The sequence below is a fragment of the Caloenas nicobarica genome, chromosome 5, assembly GCF_036013445.1.
Source record: "Caloenas nicobarica isolate bCalNic1 chromosome 5, bCalNic1.hap1, whole genome shotgun sequence".
NCBI classification, from domain to species: Eukaryota; Metazoa; Chordata; class Aves; order Columbiformes; family Columbidae; genus Caloenas; species Caloenas nicobarica.
Genome location: NC_088249.1, coordinates 13,275,789 through 13,293,835, shown reverse-complemented (window position 1 = coordinate 13,293,835; position 18,047 = coordinate 13,275,789).

Genomic DNA, 18,047 nt, shown 5'->3' with positions numbered 1-18,047 from the left:
TTATAAAAAGCCTATACCAGAGGCAAACAAGCACACTATAGTCTTTATATTATTTCATTTTAGCTCTATAAGATTTCATATTTTAGTTAAACAAATTAACGGAAGGACAGCAACAATAAATCCGCCTCTCCAAATGAATGTATCTTTTTCTTCCTTTCCCAAAGATAGAAAAAAACATCCCCAAACTTATCACTCCTACAAATTTACATGGCACAACATGTTATCTGTATTTGACCTGTAAACTAAACTGCTACCTGTTTCATAGAAATTAATCCCGAGTTCCTCCTAATAAGCACTAACATCTGTGTCAAATCGCAGCTCCCGATTCAGAATAAGAATCGCACAGTGCGCACACGTACACAAACCAGAGCTGGACCGAGACATTACATCGAGCACAGCCTTCTGCTTTCAGCTCGAAAGGTCTGACAAAGCAAGCCGAAAAAATAAAATATTTCCTAGTTTACATCACTCCTAAACCCAGGCAACCCCAACTCTCGGATGCGCTGGGGGGGGACGAGAGGAGAGCAGCTTCTCAGTTCGAAAACAAATCCCTGTCCCCGTTTGCCATCCCCTGAGGCGCGGTGGAGGGCGCGGGGCGGCAGCGGGGGGACCCTTCAGGGGGCAGTGGGGGGCACGGGCGGGCAGGGCCGGCAGCGGTGGGCGGGACGCGGGCAGAGCCGCCAGCGGGGGGACCCTCCGAGGCGGGGTGGGGGACGCGGGCGAGCAGAACCGGCTGCCCGCGGCCGCGCTGCGGGCTCCCCCCGGCCCCGCTCCCCCCGCTCCTCTGCAGAGCCGGCGGGGTGGCACACGCCTTTGGGTCCCTGTGAACGGGAAGCTTGGGCTTGTTTTGTTTCTTCCTCCAGGAACGGAGGTGGACAAGAGGATGGCCCTCATATGTAATTCTTTAAGTGCTCCTAAAAATATGTTTATACACACATCACCGGCTTTCATCGTTGTTCCTCTGGCTTCAAAGATCAGTAAAGGGTCACTTACAGTTAGTTTTCTATGGTGCTTGGACTCCTTAATATTGCCACAGGAAAAGTAAAGAGACATGAAAGTGAAAATAAAACCCAAGACATATAGCATCACGTTTAACAAACCCATCAAAAGCACTTTTCATCCTCCCTTACATATCCTTCCTATTATAATTAGCTAACAAACCACATTTGTTTATTGGGTTCATCTACAGTTACGTATGTATGTAAGACATTAGATATACAGTTTGTATTAAGCTCCTGTATCAGTTCTTCATAGATGGGAATCCCCATGTAAAACCAAAAAAGAAGAAAAAAAAAAAGTGGGCAGAAAGAAAAATGAAAAAAAAATTGTTTTCTTTTCAAGTACCCACAAGTAATACTCAACACTTGTACATTAGGTATTCAAATCTTTCATGATCTTTATATTAAAACTTCCCACTTGCCACATGCCTTTTTAAGCAGTACTAGTCTTTGACACACACACTGAAATCTACCCAGTGTGTTAAAGTTATTGAACTGTCGTGAGCTTCCTGACAACAGTGCTCTGCTAATGCCAGTTTTGATTCCACTGACATTAATCTTGGTAGGGCTGAGATGCTGTTAATACTCACTTCCTAAGCGAGGTAACCCCTTCAAAGGCTGACACACACCACCTCGCCTTGTTCATCAAATATATAATCTTACTAAATGCTGTAATCTTAAATCCCAACCTAGAGTAACTAGCAGTGCTTACATTATCATTTCTCTGTTAAGTTCATCTAAAGGAAAAAATTACCTATTAAAGAATTGCAGATTTCATAAACTACACAATCAGAACTTACGACCAACACCTTCTCCATGTACTGCACCAAATTGCTTATTAAGCTTTAACATTCATACAATCTAGGATTATTTCTGCCTTTTTGCTGGTCCATCCACCCTTCCATGCACACAATATGAATCTTCCAGAAGGTCCCATTGAAATTTTAAAGAGATCTTTTTTTCCCATTTGACAACTTTACATCCTGAAATTAAAAAAGGGGAATGTGGTTATAGCATATGATGTAGAAGGAATTATAAAAATGGCCCTTCATTGCCAGTGCTACTCAATGACAGCTCATTTTCTTGTACCAATAGGAAGAACAAGATTAGAAGTGACTCTAATTCTTACCCAGACTTCAGGCCGGTGAAAGTCAAGTGAAAGAAATAAGGCTCTCAGTCTCTGGAGGGCAAGGGTACCAGTCACTTATTTCTTATGAACACTTGCTGACATGTGCACTAAGCATAATAATAATAATTTTATTTATAAAGTGCTCACCCACTGAAGTGCTTGGGGCATTGTACAATATCATAAAAGCAATTTAAAATACATTTTAAAATATAGGAAATAATGGACCACCCTCTAATAATAATAATTTTTATTTAGAAAATTATGACAAGAACATGGGCCTAATGTTAGGCACTCCCATCAGCTACAGCAGAGAAGAAAGAAAAAAGGAGAAATAAGGGAAGACAAGGAGAGGAGAGGAGAGGAGAGGAGAGGAGAGGAGAGGAGAGGAGAGGAGAGGAGAGGAGAGGAGAGGAGAGGAGAGGAGAGGAGAGGAGAGGAGAGGAGAGGAGAGGAGAGGAGAGGAGAGGAGAGGAGAGGAGAAAGAGAGAGAGAGAGAAAGGAAGGAAGAGAGAGAGGAAAGGAGGAAGGGAGGAAGGAAGGGAGGGAGGAAGGGAGGGAGGGAGGAAGGAAGAGAGAAAGAAAGAAAGAGAGAGAGAAAGAGAGAAAGAGAGAAGGAAGGAGGGAAGGAAGGAAGGAAGGAAGGAAGGAAGGAAGGAAGGAAGGAAGGAAGGAAGGAAGGAAGGAAGGAAGGAAGGAAGGAAGGAAGGAAGGAAGGAAGGAAGGAAGGAAGGAAGGAAGGAAGGGAAAGAAAGAAAGGAAGAAAGAAAGAAAGAAAGGAAGAAAGAAAGGAAGAAAGGAAGAAAGAAAGGAAGAAAGGAAGAAAGAGAGAAAGAGAGAAAGAGAGAAAGAAAGAGAGAAAGAAAGAAAGAAAGAAAGAAAGAAAGAAAGAAAGAAAGAAAGAAAGAAAGAAAGAAAGAAAGAAAGAAAGAAAGAAAGAAAAGAAAAGAAAAAATATGTTCTGATTTTGATTTAAAGTTTTAAGGCTCCTAAAGCATCTGGGTTTAAAAAAATCACACAATTTAAGTAAAGCTCTTTTCCTATGTATAACAAAAATCATAAGGGAATAATATGACTAACAGATTGCATTCAGGTAGTTAATTCTCAGCTCCTGTTAGCTGGCATTGATGCTTTAATTTTCCAGACTAGCTTGAATTACTTAATTTTCTATCTTTTGCTGTTGTGATATTCTTGATGTTAATGCAGGAGCAGTTGGGTATTATTTTTTCCTTTCATATATTTTATGTATGTAAAGTTTTTAATTAATGTTTATTTAAGGATAAAAAGAAGAGGTTTTGCACCACGGGAATGACCAAATTTATCACACATTCTAATCTACTAGTGTCAGCAAAGTTACCCTGGGGATACATTTGGCTCTATGTATCACACTATCATATAGAATTCCAATAATGGGCATCTCCTGGGTAATAAGAGATAGAAAGCAGAAAGAGAGCTGGGAAGTTTCGAGTGGGATACTAGAAGGTGTTTTGACAGCGCCTGGCACTGGACAGCTTCTCCTCACACTGCTGCAGAAGGGACAGAGACCCTGGTGCACCTGCAGCTCCGTCCTGAGCGAGACCCCCGGCAGAACCATGGGCTGCAGCACTGCCAGCAACACAGGGCTCTGCACACAGTGGTGCAAAACTGGAATTTTCCTTTTCGGCCATGAAGATGGCCACCGTGATTGTCACACATCCAGATGGATTCTGCAAAGGCGGCTCAGAACCATCAAAAATTATGGCTAAGTAAGACTGGGAAGGTCAGACAGAAAGACTTCCTTGATAGGCACAATCAGAGAGCATAGATCAGGTCTCTAATTAGGGCTCTACTAATTATTTTGAAAGGATGTATGTGCTTAACAAGAAACTTCCGCTGAGTGTCCTTGTACACTTCATATTTCCTGTGCCATCAGTGTTTTTGCACCCACACTTAGAGGTTAAGACTTTCAGGGAAGACTCAAAATAGATTCATTTCAATAGAAGCTGCTGAATAACTCCCTAAATTTGCTTTCAAAATTTCAGCAGTGCCAAGGAACCCATCTAGTCAGTCTGTATGCTTCCAAGAGAAAGGATTATAGCTTTACTTATATTTTGGACAACCCAGAGCAACTCTTCGTACTTAGCAAATACAGACACATTCAAATAGGACTGACTGGTCTCACATTCTCAAATGTGCATATGCACCGAACAGGCAGACAGTTCTGCTCAGGAATAGAACTGAAATTATTATAAGCAACTCACTACTTGATTTTTTAAGCCTTTTTCTGTGCTAGTTGCACTTTTTCACTGAGTAGAGTTACTTTGGTCTTTCAATTGTGTTTTCCTCATTGAATTTCCTCATTGCACGCTCCTTTGCATGTTTCATTGCTCAGCATTATCATTCATTAATGTTTCAGCTGCTTTCTTTTGTGTGCTGCCCTTCTGTTAACATCAAGTTTCTTTGCTAGTCAAATAAGTTATCCCACTCCTTTTATAATGCCGTGGTCTCAGCTTTAAAAAAAAAAGGCAGTAGGATACAAAATCTTCAAATGGCTTATTAGAATTCAGTATGACTGGCAAGTGTCATTTAAAAAAGAGATACTGCACCTTTAATAAATTTAATCCACGTCTGATTACAGAGGAAGAAAGCTCTTTTTTAATCTTGCAGGGCTGGAATATTGCAATAACTGTTCCATCTGATTTTAAAAATAAGATTTGCTAAAGGTCAACGTATCTCCTGGCCACATATGCAGCAACATTGAAATTTCCTTGGCCAGGGAATAAAAAGATTCTATCATTAAAAATAAAAGTGCAAGGACATCTTGCAAGCCCATAGGGTTTTTAGAAAGAGAAGGAGACATTTCGTTATCAGCTAGCAATCATAAGATTTTTAAGCAATATCTCTAATCTGCTTCTCTTCCCCCCACCCCTGGTCTCCACAACCCCCCTTTCCTTTTCACATCAAGGTCTTTTTATCTTCCAATTTTGCATCTAAAGATGAGGTGAATGCCATTAGCTCAATTCAACCTCAAGTGTAGTCAGATGTGCCTGTGATTTCTGAAAAGCACTGTCTAAGGTCACATTAAAATGTATAAGAGCTTTTCTGTTCCTGAGAAGGGGCTTATTATCCATCCATGGTGTAAGGGAGTAATGTCAGTGGCCATAGACGAGGGTGAAAACAAAAGAGATATCAGGGTTTCAGGCTTTTGTCAGAGACCTCTCTGCCTCCCTTTTATGGCTGTCTGAAGCTCTACAGATAGCACCACAGACTGTAAACTTGGGCAGCTCTGGGGGAGAGAAAAACAAGTTCAACAGGCTCAGACTCTCCTTCCCTGAACCCTCGTCTTTGAACACTTAACTCTTTCCACAAAACTCAAACCCGAGAGCACCACTCTGCACACACCCAGGGGTTTTGCTCCACACGTTTCCCGGTTGGGAACGCCACCGCGGTGGTGGCCACCAGAGCCCCCATCCTGCCGGGGACAGCAGCACCCGCTTTGCTTTGAACACACCAGTGTCCTCGGAAACCAAATCTGGTAAACGCTCCTTGGGCTGAGAGTCAGGACAAGATCAGAGCTGCCAAATTTGGCAGCAACTTGCAGTGCTTTTTTTTTTCTTTAATTTAAAAAGGGCTGTCAAGAAAAGTTGATGAGTGTTTACCTGGGCATGATGTCCGTATTTTCCAGCAACTGAATTAAGGAGCTGTCACTCAGGGATAACGCAAGTCATCAGTAAAAAATATTACAGTATCAACACTTTCTGTTTTCCTTCTTCTTAAAAAGATTTTTAACAGTTAAAAGGAAAATTCCGTCACAGTGGGGTTTCAAAAACAGATATTCATGGCCTGTTTTAAAACCTGTCTCAAATGTAATTGTATATTTTAGACTCGATTCCCATCTCAGACCTTTGCAAGTGATGTTATAGCTTTAAGCACCTTGTAGATATCCCTTCAGGGCCATGTGCATGGCTGACTTGCAGCAGTCTGATGTCTTGAAGAGACTGCAGGCATGCTCTTTCTACTGTACAACTCTGCACTGAACTCCTATGACCTGGTACAGAAGATATGCTCTCTTGGTGATCTACTGCTGAAGCTGCAGGTAGGCCTTTTCTGGAAAAACAAGGGATTATTTCCACAACTTCAACAGCCATTTCCCCTAAGGAATGGGCAAACTAAAAGCATGAGACAGGTTTTTTCTTCTTTTTCTTTTTCTTTTTTTTTTTTTCAAAAAGGCCGTCTGATTCATCTCCTCTCCGAAGCACATTAAACACAATCTAATTTATAAAGGGTGGGCCAAATGTATTCAGGGCATAATACTTCTGAATGTTACACTAGGAGTTAATCTGACCCATAATTTTCCAGCTTGGTAAATTTTCCCATCTTGCAACAGTGATGCCAGTTAAGTGACTCACTGTGATGAGATAATGTAGTGACTTAATTACCATTGTGAACAATGAAGTTACCGTGCAGTTTGTGTACCCTAAAATGGCATGCAAGCCAGTAAAGGTAATTCCTGACTTTAGTGTGTACCAATGAGCTTATCAGAAGGAATAATAGATTGATATTTCTCTTTCTTTGTGAGTAGGGTTGCTAGTTTCTGCAATATTTTTTCATGGTACTGCATATTTTCAAACCTTGCCTCTGAACTCATTAGCTTTTTCCCATGAAAGCAACTGTCTGTGAAAAGGGAGCTGAGGCATGTTTGCAAACTCCGGGCAGCAACACAGCTCTGAGATGCAGTCGGCACAATCATTGTGGCATGCAAAGATAATTGCTCGTGCAAAGGAAGTTTTGACGTCTCTGAGATGCTTTTTGCCTGGTAGACTACATGAGTTTGAGTACAAATCACTGTTTCTATATGTCGACAGCACAGCTGACACATACAGGTGATCCCAGTATAGGTTTCATCTATCTATTCCAAGTATAAATTGCAATGAATGTTCAACATTCTGGACTTCTAGCTCAGGCAAGGCAAAAACCCTCCTCAAGTTGCCCTGCTCAAGATGATCTCCAAAGCCAGGCCAGCTCTAAGCACAGCAGAGACAGAGCAAGTTCTTCTAATCCTTGTGGAAATACAACATTGTGTTGCCTTTGTCCCTTCTTGAGAAAAAATTGCCATCAGTTGGACAACTCCTGTTCCTGGTCTCATGTGGCAATAGATCTAAAAAATAAAGCTCTTAGTTACATCACTTATATTTACCTTATTTGTCATTTGGTTACGTCAGTGTTGTCACTTTCCATCAAGCCCATGGAGCACAGGCAGCAGATGGCCCAGCTCTTCAGCCTTTCCCATGGCCTCATGAATGTCTAGAGGCCATCCCTTGACCTGGGTACGAAGCACACCTGGTGCCTCTCACAGGACTGGAAACGCTTCCTCTGCAGACTCCAGGCAGCCTGGGATCAGAAGGATGAGTTAAACACAGAACTTCAAATATAGTCAAAGTTGCAGCAGGCTACTTGGTTAGTTTCCATACCCCACATGCCAAATACATCCTCTAAATTACTTCCTTATTTGTCATTTATGTACTTTTGAATTTTAATGAATAGTTCTCTCGTTCTTTGCCAAACTCCTATATTCATAGAAAGCTGGCATTTCACAAATATCAAAGAGTGCTGCTAAGTGAACCAACCTCACAAAAACTCAGGAATCATCATTCAAATTCCCTGTTAAAACAGGAAAGCAGCTAACTGACATTTATCTGTTAAAATACAAATAATATTTCTGCTTATCCCTTCAGTGATCCTACACAGCCCAAGAATGTTTCCCGGAGTGCTGGGGCTGTAATTTTATTATGATGCCGTGAGCTCGGCCTTCAAAATCTGCAGCGATTTGAATCAAATTGGACTTTCAGCTTTCTGCTGTTCTTTTTAATAGGAAGGATCATAAAGAAATTGACCCCTCTTTTTTTTGGCAGCCATTTGACAGTGGATCATCTTTCTTTTAATAACCCACATTGCTGTTTCCACAGTAATACTGCAGTATTTCCACAGTAATACTGCAGAGCATGGACATTAGCATACTGATAACTGAAGAAATGTGAAACGTTTGTTTCATATTCATCTAGTTTTGTTCTGGTTATTTATTTCTTTAGAAGGGAGGTGTGTGTGTTGTTTTTTTTTTTTTTTCTGATAAGCAATCTCTGACTTAAGGAACAGCTATAATTTTGTTTAGGGAAGATGAAAGACCTCCTCAGAGATCAAGGAAAAGAAACAGGGAAAGAAATGAAGCTGAAATCAACCCAGGTGATTTTTTCTCAGAGTCTTCCAATAAAATGCACTGACAAAGAAAAGTGAAGACAGATATGAGACACCAATCACTATAGTCTCCCACAGCACAAAGATTTTAGAATCTAAGGGTATTCAGCCATCTTCTGTGACGAGAGATGGCTTCTTTGCTTAGATGGTCTCTGGTAAAACAGATACAGTGACAACTTCTCAGGTACAAAATTGGTTTGTTATGTGGGTTTAAAAAGAAGCTGAAATGAAAAGCTTTTACTTAACCCAAGGAATCCAGAGTGTGCTTTCAACACACAAAATAAGACAGAAGTTGAGGCTCTGAAATAGAAGATGAATAATAAAAGTACTAAAGTCATAAAGTGGCTTTATGTGAATGGAAATTCTGCATGGGAAACAAGCAAGAATAACTAGAAGTATCATTAAAGAATTGAAAGTATGAGTGCAAGTGAAACCTTGTAAAATAATTCTCATAACCAGAATATCAGTACAGACAGGTTCAATTTATATAGAAGAGATACAACGGGAAGAGACAGAGGAGGGATGGTTTTGTATGTGAAAAACATCTCCAATGCCAGCAGACGACAATATGAAAATGGAGAATAAGGTAGTGAAATTCTTGGATAAAGACAAAAGGAATGAAAATCAAAGGAGAATCTACAGGAGGTAAATGCTATAGATCACCAAGACTGGAGGAAAGCAAGAATAGTAATTCTTGGACCAGCTCTCAAGATACTTGTAACCACAGGATACTCTCCCCATCGGAGAGTTTAATTTCCCAGATATTTGCTGTGCAGCTAAAGCAAGATACAGGTTACATCAAAGAGATTTTTAAATTGTGTGGGAGACAGCTTCATAATCCTGACAGGAGAGATTCCAACCAGTGGAAAAGTCAACCTGGAAGTAATTCTTCCTCAGAGGCTTGAATTAATCATGTAGAAGCGACCAGTAAACAAACTTAGAACCAGTTAACTATCATCTTCTTGCCCTGGGAGGAAAGGATTCATGGTAAGGTATACATTTTAAGAAGCCATATTCTGGGTAGGAATGTTAATTTAAACCCAATCCTCTTGCCTTCAAATCAGTGACAAGGCAACCACTGATTTTGTTCTTTGATGCTGTCCTCGTCTTCATATTGACATTGCTTCACATTGAGGTAAGAATTTGCAGCACACCAGCAATTCTGCACAAAAGAGAGAGAGATTCACCTATGAGATATTACAGAGACACCATCTGAGACACCAGCCCCGAGTGCCAAATCACACTGCTTAGTCAAGAGAGAGACATCTCTCCAGGGTGTTTCAATCCACCTAAGATCTGATTGCCCTCTGGATACAACTAGGCTTCTATGTGAAGCACCTTAGGCACCTACCGTTAGGGAGATTTCATCCCCTGTTCGATCTTCACGTGGATGCTGTTATGCTCCCACTAAGAATATCTTTAAGTGAAGCAGCTTACTCTGACAGCATCCATATGGAGAGCAGGTAGGAAGTAGTTTCAGTGTTGCATACTGTATGCTACTTTTCCTACCTAAAGAAGACTGACGGATGTATTAAAATTCATCTGCGAGAAAGCAAGCTGTGAAATATCAAAGGACTTGAGAAGTGATTGTTTTAAGGGTCCACACGTAGCTCTCGGCCGTTGTTTGACCACAGAATGGTGGTCTGGGTGATACCGATACCATTTTTGCTTGAGAATTTAGAATGCTCTCAGGAAAGTGGGCTGAGGCAGGACAGTAGCTTCTCTTGACAAGTTCCTTCCATCTCTTTTCCTGAGACAGGTTGCTTCCCTGTCTTCTTCCCAGTAGATTCACTCATACAATTTCCCCCCATTTAAATTAATCTTTCTTTACTCAGAAAGAGTGAACAGAACTGCATTGTACATCCTATTCCAGAGATCCTTCTCATGCCAGATGCAGTATTGATAATATTTTGCTATTTTACTAGGTATGTCTTACCTGGGATTTCATTTGCCTTTTTCACGGCCACATCATTGCCAATGGCTCAGGCAGATCTGTGTGTTAGTCTGCAAATGTCTGAGATGTAGACATTTGTCTTCTGTCTAAATGAGTCTCCTTTTTATGGCAGAAATTCTTGTTATTGTGTCCTAGGTGGAGTACTTTGCGCTTCGTATGACTAAATTTAAACCAATTTCTAGTACTAATATTCTCCAGATTGTTTGTATTTCTCCTTCTCCTGGCTTTTGGAAGCATAGAGCCAGTTATACAGAGATGATGGAAACTCTCATGGTTTCTTGTAGCATGAAATCTGGGGCTAGCAGCAAAGCCCAGAACACAGAGAAAAATCTTCAGACTGTGTAAATCAACAAAGCTCCTTTGACTGAGTTTTCACAAGGATATGGCTGCAAATCTCTAGCATGTGTTCAAAAAATGTCGCCCAGTTAATGTGTAAGAAAATCCAAGTGCTATTGTTATTTTGAAGACTTAAGATTATTATTCACTAAATGCACTGGGACAAGAGAAATATTATAAAGAATAAGCAAACCAAGAAAAAAAAAAGAACACATTTAAAATTAACTTGAAGATTTTAATCTTAATATAGAAAATAATTTTTCGACCATACATTTGAGATGTTAATAATTTTTCCCTTATGCAGGCTAACTTGAAAAGAATACAAATGTCATAATCTGGATTAAAACCATGCCTACTCAATCTGAGATATACATCTCATAATCAGGAACATCCAAGTCCCCCTTTCACAGGCACTGCTATATTCCCCAGGGGTTTTCCATACTGAAGTTAACTTATGCGGGTAGAAGATTTAGACACAGTGAGACTTGGAGCACCAACACGTAGGACAGGAATCTGCATACCTGAAAAATGGATTAACTCATTTTAAAACTGATTTTGCTAGATGCACACTGTCTCTTAAGAGTTGTCTCCTACACCTCCTGGGTTCTCAGAGCTCTCTGTGAGTTCAAAGTTGCAGCTCCTTAGTGGATAATCACCAAGGCAGCTTGTGATAAGCATCATGCACAGTGATGGAAGCAGTTCAGAGTTTCTGAAGGTAAGGTAAATAGGCTTCCATTAATTGCAAAGAGCAGTCTCTAATTACTTTTCTAGCCTGGACTAGCCTATTCTAATATATATCATAATTCAGAATGCAGTGTACTAACTAACGTCTACAGAATTTTCATTACAAAGGGTGAAGAGCTAACTCTTTTTGGAACCAAAGATATTTATGACATTAATTTTAACAAGGTCAAGAATTCACCACAGATAGATAAAGTTATTCCTGACTGGCACTCAGTGCTTTTGTGAGCAAGGGCAAGTCACTTCTCCAGGCAGCCGTGGTCTTTCCCACAGCTTGTTTTTATACTCAAACTGCATTAGCACAGGGACTGTCTCCCAGATTTGTTTGACTGGACCTAAGATGGTGGGAAGAGCAGCACACAAAAGGTCTCGAAGTGGTAAAAAAAAAACTAATAAAAATGATAAAATAAATCTAGTATAAGATTTCTAAACACCAGACACGTAAGAACACAAACCCCATCCTGGTTTAGATGACAATCTGCCCAGACTGTGCCCAGTGATGCATGTTTGGAGAAGCATCAGGGATGCTCCAGAAGCTCCAGGCTGGGCCTTGTCTCCAGTTTACCTTCCCGGCTTCCCTCAACCAGTTTTAAAGACCCTGTGAAACAGTTTACTTCTGAAACATATGGTTTAACAACCACCACTGGACTTCAATGAATATGTCTAATTCTTTTCTTAACTCATTTTTACTTTTCACTTCCACTATATCCTATTCTCTGTTTTGATTATGCACTGCACAAAAAAGGAAAGTTTTATTTGTTTTAAACCTAATAATTCCACTGGATTGTGAACAACAGAGTCTAATCCCTCCCTAATCACATTCTCTGCAAGATTAATTATAGACTTCTGTCATATCCCCTCAGTTCTTTTCCAAGCAAAAACTTCCAACTCTTTCCTTTTCCATTCCACAGAGTATGGAAGGCATTCTTGCAGCGGGTAAAACACATGACATTTCTCACTACCGCTTCCAGGTACCTTTGTTCCTTTTGAGACAGGATAACCATAACTGCATTCAGTATTTAAGACACAGATATGTCATGAACATGCATGGTAATATGATAATAATGCTTTTGATTTTTTCCTCTACTGTTTACCTAATTGTTCCTAATATTCCTTTTGTCTTACTTGAACTGATCCTTTTGAACAACTCTCACAAATGATTTAAATATTTCTGGTTGCCTATGCCATCCTGTCCATAGATATATGGACACCAACAGACAAGGATTTCAGGGGGGATTCCTTCTTTATACAACTACTTTGCAGTTACCACCACTGAATTTCATTTGCCCACTTAAAACACAGTCTCTCTGGATCCTGGGATACTTCAATCAAAGCTACTAATTGAATGCTGCTCAAAAGTTAATTTTGGCAGATAAAACTTTTAATAATTTTCCTTTATAATAATTGATATTATTGTAACCAACTCAACTTCAAGTCATTCAGCAGTCTGACAAGGTTTCAGAGTCTCACTGGAGTTCCCGTTGAAAATGCAAAGTAATATTGATGGAACAATAGATCATACTGATGTAATCTTATAGGAGCAGACAGCATACAAGAAGACACAGTTGATGCTCCATGTGGCAATTACAGAACTTAGCTGCAGCACTTCAGTTGAATACTTGTACCATCTCCTAATTAAATGATTCCACTTCACAGGACAGCCATATAGTCCTCTGATAGAGTAAATTCCTTCATCTTAGCAAAGTTTTTTCCTTTTCTTCTTTTCCTTTTGGTCTTAGATGATCCCTCTGCTTCTACATCTATCATAAGGTAAGAAATAAAGAATGGAAAACAATTCTGAAGAACAAGTAACATAAGATGTTATGGAACTCAGCATGCCTGTGGTGCATGTATTTTCAAAAAAAGGACACCAAGATATCCTTAATTAATTATATCGAGTACCTCAGCCTTCTCTGTATCCCTGGTAACCAGGTCTCTGATATCTTTCTGGAGAGGGCCCACATTTTCCCTAGTCTTCCTTTTAGCACCAGCGTAACTCTAGAATCTTTTCTTATTGCCCTTCACATCCCTGGCCAGATTTATTTCTACCAGGGCTTCAGCTTTCCTAACTTGATCCCTGGCTGCTCATACAATTTCTCTGTATTCCTCCCAGGCTACCTGTCCTTGCTTCCACCCTGTCTAGGCTTCCTTTTTGTGTTTGAATTTGTCCAAGAGATCTTTGTTCATCCATGCAGGCCTCCTGGCATTTTTGCCTGACTTCCTCTTAGTTGGGATGCATCACTCCACATCTTGGAGGAGCTGATCATTGAATATTAACCAGCTTTCTTGGGCTCCCCTTCCCTGCAGGGCTTTATCCCATAGTACTCTAGCAGGCAGATCCCTGAAGAGGCCAAAGTCTGCTCTCCTGAAGTCCAGGGTAGTGAGCTTGTTGTGCAATCTCCTTGCTGCCCTAGGGATCTTGAACTCCACCATTTCATGGTCACTGCAGCCAAGGATGCTCTTGAGTTTCACATTCTCCATCAGTCTCTCCTTGTTGGTGAGAACAAGGTCCAGCATAGCACCTCTCCTCGTTGGCTCCTCTATCACTTGGAGAAGGAAGTTAATTGCTAATATGCTAAATTTTTCCTGCTTCTGAATAAAGAAAGCTTCCATTATTTTCCGAAAATTAATATATATATATACATGTATATATAAAACTGAAGGAGAATATTCTCCCAGCACTGAGCCAAGGAAGGACTCATTTAGCATGGAAAAGCAGGAGCCTGCTGCCATCCCTCCATTGCACAGGCTATCAGCCAAAGAGCACCACACAGCTGCAGTTTTACAGAAGGATTTTTGGAGTTCTGTGGCAATACGAAAAAAAAAAAGTTTTCTACTTGTACTCTCAAGACAACTAGAGTTTTTTTGACATTTTATATTTATAAAGAAATATTCTGAGCTAACATATAAATACATTATTTTTAAAAATACAGATATAATAACATATACGTAAAATATACCGTTATGCTTTTATAGATATGAATAAGTATACAGGTATTCTATAAGGCCTATATAAAAATGTAGGGAAATTATCTACTGCAATGTCAGGCACTAAAGGAGTTATGCTCATGATGTCCTGTTAGTTAATAATTTTATATGGAACACATCAGATAGGCAGCTAGTGGAAACACATGAAGAGATCATAGTTCTTAATTTATTTGGAAACTACCAACACATATGACATCCCTTCACTCTTAGACCGATACTTTACCATGAAAAAGGTGTGAGCCAAATTCACCGCTTCTGAAACATCACTGAATTGGATAATGTGTGAATTGCTGTACCTTTTACTATGCTTACACATCACACAAGTCTCCTACCTTACCGGCAATTTTATTTTAAATCAAGCCTCATGCTCTATTTAGGATGCATCAGTAATTGCAACTTTTAGTCCGTGGCCTGGAACTGGCTTTTGCAAATTTGCAAATTTACCTGGTAAATGTGGAGAACCCCAAAATTAGGTTCTCCTCCTTTGTTTACAGAAAAGAAATGACACATGTGGTTTGCAAAATGTTTCCCCAGAAGGAGAGCTCTAAACATCTAAGTAAGGCATGAAATTTACAAACTAAAACCTACGAAAGTGGTTTTCCAAGAGTAGCAATGATTAATACAACGCGTCAGCTTTATTTATTAGTTGGTCTTTCTGTTCCAACTCCAACCACAAACTTGGAGGCATGAGCACACGTGCACTCATACACACGTGTGCACACGCACACACAACGCACTTGTTGTTGCAACATGCTGTTAAGATATTTCCTTCCTTTTGTATAGAAAGTATTATAGAAGATTAACCAGCTCTCCCTTTTCTTCCCAGCACACTGTGATTCTCCAAACTCAGAATTCATGTAATTCTGAAATTCAAACTGGAGGGGGTTTTCCTTGTTCTATGCAGATCAAAGGCAAAGAGGAAGAAAAAAAAAATAAAAAGCCTCATATACAATGCAAGGGCCTCTTCATTTCTAAGTTATGTAGATGACCCCTCTGCAAAAATAACTATCTCTAGGAACTTGGAAGAAGAAACTGTAGTCCCAGTTGCTTTGACCTAAATAAAGTGTCTGTGTAATTATCTTCAACAGGGCTTGCCAAAACATCATTTTAGACTGTTCAAATGCATATTCTAAGAGGGCATGGAAATTTGAGGGACAGGATGGCAAGCAAAGTACATTTTATTTCTCTGAACAATTAGAAAGATTATAATAATACAGCAAATAATGTGCATCCTGCCACTATGTGCCATCTTCCATCCCAAAGGATCTCAAAGGGACTTGTCACTAATTCCATTTTTCTCGTTCCAAAAAATAGCATGTCAACCTTTAACTATTTTGTTCCATACAGTACAATACATACTTAAATTTCCTACTTCCCTTTTCATTCTCATGAAACTGCCAAAGTGCATTTGTTTGGGGTTTTTTGTTGTGTTGTGGGGTTTTGTGTGTGTGTCTCTATTTTTTTTTCCCCAGTGACTTGGGATTCCATGCAGTCTTGATAAACAGGCATCTTTGCTCAAATACAAAGCAAATTTTGCTGATAAATCATACCTTCCTTCTTCATTGCAGACATTTTGCAAATATTTTACATGAATATTGAGATGATTGGGCAATTTTAGTTATGCAATAACTAAACTGATAAAATCTTATTTTGAAAGGATTTGCATGGAAACAAAATCTCATTTCTGTTGGTGAAAACTGAAGAAATGAGAAGTGAGAATTTTCTTCTTATGATCAACTCTTAAAAAAACCCAAACAAACAAAAAAACCTTTAGATCATAATGTCTATTAAACAAACAAACAAAGTTATTTTAAATTGATAATTCATTACAGGATGGTGTAAGAGTTCAATATCATAACATCTTTTTTCATTATAGAAACACAGATCGATTTGTGAGATACACACCCCAACAGCTGCCTGAAAAATAGGATATATCAAAAAACAGGAGAAACATATTCAACATACCAAAACATTTTCCATTTTTTAAATAAAAACTGAAGTTCTATTTCCTCAAAATTTAGAAGAATAGAAAAAAGGAATAAACATCTCAGGCTTTCTCCTTCTTATCTTAAGCTGATATTTCCTCAACCTGACAAATTAAATTCAGCAGTCTTTAGGACTTGATTGTTTGTATCTTCAAGAGGGAATTTTTATAGACAGAAAATTATTCCCTGACTTGGAGTCTGGCCAGGGCACTGCAGAGAGCAGCATCTCGAGTAAAAGCAATCAGGTCAAAACAAGGGATACGCTCATGCTAAACTGTTTAATATAAAACCCTCCTCCTGGAAACGAGACAAACTGTCAGAGACAACCACAGTGACCATCCCAAACAAAGCAGTAAAGCATTTCATCACGGATGTTATCCCACACTGTGTAATTTCAGACAATAGACACTAGTTTGTTCGCAATGAGTTTGTGCAATTTAGCAGGAAATGTGAAAGCTGGTCAAGTAGAGAAAGGAAAAAATTTCCAGCCTATTACAGAAAACCTCAATGAGAAAAAAAAAATGACAGAGAAGTTCTCTCCCATGTAAGACCTTACTAGGTTGATATCTAAATGCATGGATGCATGCCTATAGTCCCTTGGTTGTAAAAGCTTTATTAGAACCCACAGTAAAAGGATAAGTAAAACAAAAATTGAGAATTCCAAAGTTCAAAGCACACAATAGCTGATGAACTAGCATCATCTCAAAACTATCATCAGGAGACCCTGTTGGGATCAAATGTAATCTCAGGAGAAATAATATATTTGTGAGGAAGATGCGTGTGTTGATCAGATAAAGCTTCAATCATGTAGCACAGCAGTGCCTGGGTATATTATTCACAAATATCACAGATACACACTTATTACAAACTCAGGACATTAACATGAAGGTGGTACTGAGACTCAGTCAGCAGGATGTGGAAAGGAACATAGCAGACAACCAAACAGTAAACATCAGAACAGAGTTTCAAAACACCCTGCTAACAGAAGAACCACGTACAAGCCAGTCTCTTATCATCACAAGAATAAATTGCGTTGGCACCAACATCAAGATGCCTGCAAGGTTAACACAAGACTTTGTACAATACTGGCATGAAAAAAGTAACTCTTAAACCCAGAAGAAAACACCTTAATTCTCCAAGCAAGTTGGAAGCTCACAAAAACCATAAAAGAAAGAACTTGGTATGAAACAGTGTTAAGGTATATAATTGATGAGAATTTTAAGCGTATAAGAAAGTTCTGCTAACCACATTTAATGTTATTATGTTAAATACAGCAAAAAGCACATTAGGAAAGACACAGTATGTGTAGGAAGGATTAAAACCTGAACTATGCACTGCTTTGGCTCTCTCTTTTTGTGCTTGAACATCAAACACCAAGGACATCACTTCACTCTTAGTTCACCTTTTTAGCTTACCTGATAAACCTTAATACTTCCTTTCAGGGAAGTATAACTTCTAGGTACTGCCTATTCTCCTTTCTTGCCATGAGTGCAGTAAAGATGAAGGTACTAATGTCCTTCAAATGAAATTACAACAGTTGTAAAAGAGAAGGCATTGTCTGCGGTTCTGAAGAGAAATGTTACTTGCCACCTTCTGTGTTATCTGTTAGTGCTGTGCTGACTTACTTTTTTTTTTTCTCTTTAAAGTGGATTTCACATTTTTCTCCAGCAGCTCCTTTGGCTTCTGCA